Source organism: Haematobia irritans, chromosome 3 (genome assembly GCF_050003625.1).
Source record: "Haematobia irritans isolate KBUSLIRL chromosome 3, ASM5000362v1, whole genome shotgun sequence".
Classification (NCBI taxonomy): domain Eukaryota; kingdom Metazoa; phylum Arthropoda; class Insecta; order Diptera; family Muscidae; genus Haematobia; species Haematobia irritans.
In genome coordinates this window covers 166,195,918-166,203,981 of record NC_134399.1, presented here as the reverse complement: position 1 = coordinate 166,203,981, position 8,064 = coordinate 166,195,918, and positions in this window count along the sequence as shown.

Genomic DNA, 8,064 nt, shown 5'->3' with positions numbered 1-8,064 from the left:
TTGGCTCAAAGACAATCGCTATTGATTTTGAAAAAAATCGGTTCCGATTTAGATATAGCTGCCATATATATTTATCACCGATCTGGTCATAATTGACGTATTTATAAACGTATTTTCTCAAAATTTCGCGCAGCCAAATATTTTGGGGCTTTCGTAAGATATGCAAAATATCAGCCAAATCGGTTCAGATTTAGATATAGCTCCCATATATATCTTTTGTCCGATTTGCACTTATATGGCTTCAAAAGCCAGAGTTTTGCACTGAGTTGCTTCAAATTTTGCATAAGGAGTACGTTTAATAGTATCGTTAAGTGTGCCGAATTTGGTTGAAATCGGTTCAGATTTAGATATAGCTCCCATATATATCTTTGGCCCGATTTACACCCATATGATCACGGAGGCCAAAATTATTCTCCCATTTAGGTTTTTTGCTGAGATAGCAGGATTATTATTCTAACTATGCATGTCAAATTTGGTCAATATCGGTTCATATTGAGATGTAGCTCCCATATATATGTACGCCAGAGTAGGGGAAATATGGTAGAATGTTGCATATTTTAGACCCATTTTCCATTGGAGTTTCCTCCATTGACTCGATAGTTTCCACAGAGAATACATTTAATATGCTATTTAAGTGTATCATCTTAATCTAATATGGCCAAAATACCCACTTTTTACACAAAATTCTGTGATGATTTCCCCATATCGTAGTCATATTCTACACAGTGTAATGCCAAACTTTTCACAGAATGGTCAAATTTTAAATAAAGCTCCGGCTTGTGGAAATATCACCCGAATTGGCCAATAATATATCACAAGCCACAATTGACAACATATGTTGGCGATATTTGACCAATATCCTTGTAAAATCGCCACTGCTGAGTGGAAAAAATTTTAAATATTACTCAAATTGTCCTATATCTCGAATACATATGTATATGTTTCATCACAGGGTGTTAGCCGATTTAATTTTCAATTCTAGCGATTTTGTAGAAGCATAACAATTTGTCTCCAAATCTTTTCAGATATAAATATTTGTATGTAGGAATATAAATTTTGATAATAACTCCCAACAAATTTGAAGGGGTTGATATGATAACACAAATTTTGGTCTACATAATGGTGAAGGGTATAATATAGTCGGCCCCGCCCGACTTTAGACTTTACTTACTTGTTTTTTATATGAAAAACCCCTAAACTATACGTCCTAGAGCGAAAAGGAGTTTAATTCATAAACACACCCAAAAAAACCGAAAATTCCATCCAAATCCTGAAAAAATTTAGTTTTTTATATGAAAAACTTGTTTCGCTCATATCTCCTAAACTATGCGTCCGAGAGCGAAAAGGAGCTTGATTCATGACCACCCCAAAAAAAAATTGAAAATTCAATCCAAATCCTGAAAAAATTTAGTTTTTTATATGAAAAACTTGTTTTGCTCATATCTCCTAAACTATGCGTCCTAGAGGGAAAAGGACCTTGATTCATGACCACCCCCAAAAAATTGAAAATTCCATTCAAATCCTGAAAAAATTTAATTTTTTATATGAAAACTTGGTTTGCTCATATCTCCTAGACTATGCGTCCTAGAGCGAAAAAGAGAAAATTAAAAATTCCATTCACAACCTGAAAAAATTTAATTTTTTATATGAAAAACTTGTTTTGCTCATATTTCCTTAACTATGCGTCCTGGAGCGAAAAGGAGCTTAATTCATGACCGCTCTAGGTCGCATAGTTTAGGAGATATGAGCAAAACAAGTTTTTCATATAAAAATTTCAATTTTTTCAGGATTTGAATGGATTTTCAATTTTATGGGGGTGGTCATGAATTAAGCTCCTTTTCGCTCTAGGACGCATAGTTTAGGAGATATGAGCAAAACAAGCTTTTCATATAAAAATTTCAATTTTTTCAGGATTTGGATGGAATTTTAAATTTTTTGGGAGTGGTCATGAATTAAGCTCCTTTTCGCTCTAGGACGCATAGTTTAGGAGATATGAGCAAAACAAGTTTTTCATATAAAAATTTCAATTTTTTCAGGATTTGGATGGAATTTTAAATTTTTTGGGAGTGGTCATGAATTAAGCTCCTTTTCGCTCTAGGACGCATAGTTTAAGAGATATGAGCAAAACAAGTTTTTCATATAAAAATTTCAATTTTTTTCAGGATTTGGATGGAATTTTCAATTTTTTGGGGGTGGTCATGAATTAAGCTCCTTTTCGCTCTAGGATGAATAGTTTAAGAGATATGCGCTAATCAAGTTTTTCATATAAAAATTTAAATTTTTTCAGGATTTGGATGGAATTTTAAATTTTTTGGGAGTGGTCATGAATTAAGCTCCTTTTCGCTCTAGGACGCATAGTTTAAGAGATATGAGCAAAACAAGTTTTTCATATAAAAATTTCAATTTTTTCAGGATTTGGATGGAATTTTAAATTTTTTGGGGGTGGTCATGAATTAAGCTCCTTTTCGCTCTAGGACGAATAGTTTAAGAGATATGCGCAAATCAAGTTTTTCATATAAAAATTTCAATTTTTGCAGGATTTGGATGGAATTTTCAATTTTTTGGGGGTGGTCATGAATTAAGCTCCTTTTCGCTCTAGGACGAATAGTTTAAGAGATATGCGCAAATCAAGTTTTTCATATAAAAATTTCAATTTTTGCAGGATTTGGATGGAATTTTCAATTTTTTGGGGGTGGTCATGAATTAAGGTCCTTTTCGCTCTAGGACGCATAGTTTAGGAGATATGAGCAAAACAAGTTTTTCATATAAAAATTTCAATTTTTTCAGGATTTGGATGGAATTTTCAATTTTTTGGGAGTGGTCATGAATTAAGCTCCTTTTCGCTCTAGGACGCATTGTTTAAGAGATATGAGCAAAACAAGTTTTTCATATAAAAATTTCAATTTTTTTCAGGATTTGGATGGAATTTTAAATTTTTTGGGGGTGGTCATGAATTAAGCTCCTTTTCGCTCTAGGACGCATAGTTTAGGAGATATGAGCAAAACAAGTTTTTCATATAAAAATTTCAATTTTTTCAGGATTTGGATGGAATTTTCAATTTTTTGGGGGTGGTCATGAATTAAGCTCCTTTTAGCTCAGGAAGCATAGTTTAGGAGATATGAGCAAAACAAGTTTTTCATATAAAAATTTAAATTTTTTCAGGATTTGGATGGAATTTTCAATTTTTTGGAGGTGGTCATGAATTAAGGTCCTTTTCGCTCTAGGACGCATAGTTTAGGAGATATGAGCAAAACAAGTTTTTCATATAAAAATTTCAATTTTTTCAGGATTTGGATGGAATTTTCAATTTTTTGGGAGTGACCATGAATTAAGCTCCTTTTCGCTCTAGGACGCATAGTTTAGGAGATATGAGCAAAACAAGTTTTTCATATAAAAATTTATTTTTTTTCAGGATTTGGATGGAATTTTCAATTTTTTGGGGGTGGTCATGAATTAAGCTCCTTTTCGCTCTAGGACGCATAGTTTAGGAGATATGAGCAAAACAAGTTTTTCTATAAAAATTTTAATTTTTTCAGGATTTGGATGGAATTTTCTATTTTTTTGGGGTGGTCATGAATTAAGCTCCTTTTCGCTCTAGGACGCATAGTTTAAGAGATATGAGCAAAACAAGTTTTTCATATAAAAATTTCAATTTTTTCAGGATTTGGATGGAATTTTAAATTTTTTGGGGGTGGTCATGAATTAAGCTCCTTTTCGCTCTAGGACGCATAGTTTAGGAGATATGAGCAAAACAAGTTTTTCATATAAAAATTTAAATTTTTTCAGGATTTGGATGGAATTTTAAATTTTTTGGAGGTGGTCATGAATTAAGGTCCTTTTCGCTCTAGGACGCATAGTTTAGGAGATATGAGCAAAACAAGTTTTTCATATAGAAATTTCAATTTTTTCAGGATTTGGATGGAATTTTCAATTTTTTGGGAGTGACCATGAATTAAGCTCCTTTTCGCTCTAGGACGCATAGTTTAAGAGATATGAGCAAAACAAGTTTTTCATATAAAAATTTCAATTTTTTCAGGATTTGGATGGAATTTTCAATTTTTTGGGAGTGACCATGAATTAAGCTCCTTTTCGCTCTAGGACGCATAGTTTAAGAGATATGAGCAAAACAAGTTTTTCATATAAAAATTTCATTTTTTTCAGGATTTGGATGGAATTTTAAATTTTTTGGGGGTGGTTATGAATTAAGCTCCTTTTCGCTCTAGGACGCATAGTTTAGGAGATATGAGCAAAACAAGTTTTTCTATAAAAATTTTAATTTTTTCAGGATTTGGATGGAATTTTCTATTTTTTGGGGGTGGTCATGAATTAAGCTCCTTTTCGCTCTAGGACGCATAGTTTAAGAGATATGAGCAAAACAAGTTTTTCATATAAAAATTTAAATTTTTTCAGGATTTGGATGGAATTTTCAATTTTTTGGAGGTGGTCATGAATTAAGGTCCTTTTCGCTCTAGGACGCATAGTTTAGGAGATATGAGCAAAACAAGTTTTTCATATAAAAATTTAATTTTTTCAGGATTTGGATGGAATTTTAAATTTTTTGGGGGTGGTCATGAATTAAGGTCCTTTTCGCTCTAGGACGCATAGTTTAGGAGATATGAGCAAAACAAGTTTTTCATATAAAAATTTAATTTTTTTCAGGATTTGGATGGAATTTTCATTTTTTTGTGGGTGGTCATGAATTAAGCTCCTTTTCGCTCTAGGACGCATAGTTTAGGAGATATGAGCAAAACAAGTTTTTCTATAAAAATTTTAATTTTTTCAGGATTTGGATGGAATTTTCTATTTTTTGGGGGTGGTCATGAATTAAGCTCCTTTTCGCTCTAGGACGCATAGTTTAAGAGATATGAGCAAAACAAGTTTTACATATAAAAATTTCAATTTTTTCAGGATTTGGATGGAATTTTCAATTTTTTGGGGGTGGTCATGAATTAAGGTCCTTTTCGCTCTAGGACGCATAGTTTAAGAGATATGAGCAAAACAAGTTTTTCATATAAAAATTTAATTTTTTCAGGATTTGGATGGAATTTTCAATTTTTTGGGGGTGGTCATGAATTAAGCTCCTTTTCGCTCTAGGACGCATAGTTTAGGAGATATGAGCAAAACAAGTTTTTCTATAAAAATTTTAATTTTTTCAGGATTTGGATGGAATTTTCTATTTTTTGGGGGTGGTCATGAATTAAGCTCCTTTTCGCTCTAGGACGCATAGTTTAAGAGATATGAGCAAAACAAGTTTTTCATATAAAAATTTCAATTTTTTCAGGATTTGGATGGAATTTTAAATTTTTTGGGGGTGGTCATGAATTAAGGTCCTTTTCGCTCTAGGACGCATAGTTTAGGAGATATGAGCAAAACAAGTTTTTCATATAAAAATTTCAATTTTTTCAGGATTTGGATGGAATTTTCAATGTTTTGGAGGTGGTCATGAATTAAGGTCCTTTTCGCTCTAGGACGCATAGTTTAGGAGATATGAGCAAAACAAGTTTTTCGTATAAAAATTTCAATTTTTTCAGGATTTGGATGGAATTTTCAATTTTTTGGGGGTGGTCATGAATTAAGCTCCTTTTCGCTCTAGGACGCATAGTTTAAGAGATATGAGCAAAACAAGTTTTTCATATAAAAATTTCAATTTTTTCAGGATTTGGATGGAATTTTAAATTTTTTGGGGATGGTCATGAATTAAGCTCCTTTTCGCTCTAGGACGCATAGTTTAAGAGATATGAGCAAAACAAGTTTTTCATATAAAAATTTCAATTTTTTCAGGATTTGGATGGAATTTTAAATTTTTTGGGGGTGGTCATGAATTAAGCTCCTTTTCGCTCTAGGACGCATAGTTTAGGAGATATGAGCAAAACAAGTTTTTCATATAAAAATTTCAATTTTTTCAGGATTTGGATGGAATTTTCAATTTTTTGGGGGTGGTCATGAATTAAGCTCCTTTTCGCTCTAGGACGCATAGTTTAGGAGATATGAGCAAAACAAGTTTTTCTATAAAAATTTTAATTTTTTCAGGATTTGGATGGAATTTTCAATTTTTTGGGGGTGGTCATGAATTAAGCTCCTTTTCGCTCTAGGACGCATAGTTTAGGAGATATGAGCAAAACAAGTTTTTCTATAAAAATTTTAATTTTTTCAGGATTTGGATGGAATTTTCAATTTTTTGGAGGTGGTCATGAATTAAGGTCCTTTTCCCTCTAGGACGCATAGTTTAGGAGATATGAGCAAAACAAGTTTTTCATATAAAAATTTCAATTTTTTCAGGATTTGGATGGAATTTTCAATTTTTTGGGGGATTTGGATGGAATTTTCAATTTTTTGGAGGTGGTCATGAATTAAGGTCCTTTTCCCTCTAGGACGCATAGTTTAGGAGATATGAGCAAAACAAGTTTTTCATATAAAAATTTCAATTTTTTCAGGATTTGGATGGAATTTTCAATTTTTTGGGGGTGGTCATGAATTAAGCTCCTTTTCGCTCTAGGACGCATAGTTTAGGAGATATGAGCAAAACAAGTTTTTCATATAAAAATTTCAATTTTTTCAGGATTTGGATGGAATTTTCAATTTTTTGGGAGTGGTCATGAATTAAGCTCCTTTTCGCTCTAGGACGCATAGTTAAAGAGATATGAGCAAAACAAGTTTTTCATATAAAAATTGCAATTTTTTTCAGGATTTGGATGGAATTTTCAATTTTTTGGGGGTGGTCATGAATTAAGGTCCTTTTCGCTCTAGGACGCATAGTTTAGGAGATATGAGCAAAACAAGTTTTTCATATAAAAATTTCAATTTTTTCAGGATTTGGATGGAATTTTCAATTTTTTGGAAGTGGTCATGAATTAAGGTCGTTTTCGCTCTAGGACGCATAGTTTAGGAGATATGAGCAAAACAAGTTTTTCATATAAAAATTTCAATTTTTTCAGGATTTGGATGGAATTTTCAATTTTTTGGGAGTGACCATGAATTAAGCTCCTTTTCGCTCTAGGACGCATAGTTTAAGAGATATGAGCAAAACAAGTTTTTCATATAAAAATTTCAATTTTTTCAGGATTTGGATGGAATTTTCAATTTTTTGGGAGTGACCATGAATTAAGCTCCTTTTCGCTCTAGGACGCATAGTTTAAGAGATATGAGCAAAACAAGTTTTTCATATAAAAATTTCATTTTTTTCAGGATTTGGATGGAATTTTAAATTTTTTGGGGGTGGTCATGAATTAAGGTCCTTTTCGCTCTAGGACGCATAGTTTAGGAGATATGAGCAAAACAAGTTTTTCATATAAAAATTTAATTTTTTCAGGATTTGGATGGAATTTTCAATTTTTTGGGGGTGGTCATGAATTAAGGTCCTTTTCGCTCTAGGACGCATAGTTTAGGAGATATGAGCAAAACAAGTTTTTTCATATAAAAATTTTATTTTTTTCAGGATTTGGATGGAATTTTAAATTTTTTGGGGGTGGTTATGAATTAAGGTCCTTTTCGCTCTAGGACGCATAGTTTAGGAGATATGAGCAAAACAAGTTTTTCTATAAAAATTTTAATTTTTTCAGGATTTGGATGGAATTTTCTATTTTTTGGGGGTGGTCATGAATTAAGCTCCTTTTCGCTCTAGGACGCATAGTTTAAGAGATATGAGCAAAACAAGTTTTTCATATAAAAATTTAAATTTTTTCAGGATTTGAATGGAATTTTCAATTTTTTGGAGGTGGTCATGAATTAAGGTCCTTTTCGCTCTAGGACGCATAGTTTAGGAGATATGAGCAAAACAAGTTTTTCATATAAAAATTTAATTTTGTCAGGATTTGGATGGATCTAGGACGCATAGTTTAGGAGATATGAGCAAAACAAGTTTTTCATATAAAAATTTAATTTTGTCAGGATTTGGATGGAATTTTCAATTTTTTGGGGGGTGGTCATGAATTAAGCTCCTTTTAGCTCAGGAAGCATAGTTTAGGAGATATGAGCAAAACAAGTTTTTCATCTAAAAATTTCAATTTTTTCAGGATTTGGATGGAATTTTCAATTTTTTGGAGGTGGTCAGGAATTAAGGTCCTT